Source organism: Camelina sativa, chromosome 11 (genome assembly GCF_000633955.1).
Source record: "Camelina sativa cultivar DH55 chromosome 11, Cs, whole genome shotgun sequence".
NCBI lineage: Eukaryota > Viridiplantae > Streptophyta > Magnoliopsida > Brassicales > Brassicaceae > Camelina > Camelina sativa.
This window is the reverse complement of record NC_025695.1, coordinates 14,021,409-14,023,923: the sequence shown is the minus strand read 5'-3', so window position 1 is coordinate 14,023,923 and position 2,515 is coordinate 14,021,409.

The following is a 2,515-nucleotide window of genomic DNA, read 5'->3' as shown; positions in this document are numbered from 1 at the left end:
ATCTCGGATGCTTTTCTGCGTTTGCTTCAAATGCTAACTTGTTCGATCGGTCTTCAACCAATTTAGCTCCAAATGCATGCTTTCATCCCCAAAACACTGAATTTCCTTCCAAAGTAGCCTAGAACCTGTACAAACGAGTTATATTACATGGCGGGTTATATGACATTGCAGAATTGAATTGATAATACTAAAAAATAAACTATCAGTAATATGATATTTCAATATGGGTTAAATCCTCATTTTAATGTTTTAACAACACCAATATAATATGTCGAATCAAACTTATTTAAGATTGTAGTAAACAAAAATTATTGTGCGGTATACCACGGTTTATATATTAAATCACTAAAACTAACAAAAGAGTAGATTAGCAAAATTAGTATTAAAATATTATATTAACAAAAAAAATTAAAAAAAACTTACCCCGAGGTAAACCGCGGGTCATAATCTAGTTAAATAAATTAAAACAGAACTCCAATATTGGTAGCCCAAACCGGAAGATAAGAGTTTACAAAAGAAGTTTCAGAAATTAACGATCTTGAAGAACGTGCAAGACAATCTGCCCTAACATCGGACTCACGAGGGATCCTGGTCAAGGGAAGGAAGAGAAGTAGGATCTGAGCAATGAGAAATCTTCCAACATATTCGAGAAGGCGGGCCAATCATCACGTATCTGCACCATCGCGTATCTGCTCTGCACAATTCGTCTCGAAGGCTTGACAGTCAACCCCAGCCGCCAACAGAGCCTCCATAGCCCAGGTCAGAGCTTGTAGCTCCGCGTGTAAGGGGGTAGGTCCACTTCGAAGACTTTTTGCTCCCAGGAGAAGCGTCGAATCTTCACCATTACAGTACCACCAACCCAACTCCTGAAAAGGATCCGAGTCTTTTCAGGAACCGTCAACCTGACAGCGTAGAGAAGAAAACCTATCCTCTAAAAGTGGCGGAGGCTGCAAATATATCCCCGAACAAGCTTTGGCCTCCTCCTATAGTATTTTATCATTAGCCGCCTGATTTAAAATATCACTCGGAAGAAAACCTATCCTCCAAAACCTGGAATACCTTTTTATTCCTATCTTTCCAGACTGATCATAGAAAAAAAAAATCATATAAATTGAACATAATAAAATCATATAAATTTATTACCTTTTTATTACTACAACATATTCTTAATATTCCAAAAAAAAAAGTATATACACATAAAAATATACACTAACATACTATATAGGCATATACCTCTATTTAATTATAGAAAACAAAACTAAATGTTTTAAAATTTTATATTCTATCTAATAACAAATTTAATGTAATTAGGTTATAAACTTTATAAAACGTAAGAAGAAGAAAAACATTCTAAACAAAATTATAAATTAATTAGACAAAATTTAATTAATTGGAAATTTAAAAAACTAAATAAATTATAAATATTATTTAAAATAAATTAATTTATAATTTAGTCCCGCGGTGTACCACGGTTGAAAACCTAGTTAAATGAAAAGATAGCAATACAGAGATTTCCACTGTTTTCTGCATTTTGTTATTTTGCTTAATGAACCTTACTAGTTACTATCTAGCAGGACCGATACTATACCGATGTGAACATCAGAACATGTAGGGGTTCCATATACTTTATAAATAATTGAATTTTCCTATTTTTCATAAATAAAACTTGGTGAAATCGTTTTCCATATACCTTAACTTATGTTCTAATTAAGCACCAATTGAACCGTTTAGGTTAAATCTTTTTTACTTCTTACGTGTGACATGTATATATTGGATATTAAATTAACTAAAATATTGAGTATTAAATTAGCTAAAATAGGAAAATTATTTTCTATAATAGTCCCCTATACAATTATTTTCTATCTCCACCATTAACTACTAGCCATAACACAAAGAATGAGCACATAAATTATAATCAACCGAATAATCTTATATTTACCTTAATGTTAATATGCAACAAATATATTTCATCTAGTAATTAACTAACTATTGAGTTTAAAACACGCCAATATATATATTTTTTTTATATAGATATAAGTTTTATATAATATGTTGCAATAGAATTATTAAATGTTGTATCTACAGTGACAAATGTGTCATATATATTGTCACATATATTTACTATAATGTTCTTGTAAAATCGTTACAGTTCATAATCGTTGAATATTTCTTATAAATTTTGCAAGACATTTTCGTAAAAATGTTGCTAATTTGTGACAGAAAATTGCAACATAATTTTTTGTCGCTATTTTACAATAAACTTGTCGTAAAATTGTAATGTGCAGTCATTATTACAAAATTATAGCAAAATTTGTTACAAAATTTTCACAAATATAATCATTACAAAAATTATGTGCACAAATCTGTTAAATCTATCATACATGCTTACATATGTGTGAGTTTGCGCATGTTCAATTGTGTCAATATATATTGGTCATCATGCAGCACATTGTCCACACTAAGCGTACGTGAGTTGTTTTTAGATGCGAGTTTCCGAGAAGAAATTACTGAGCAA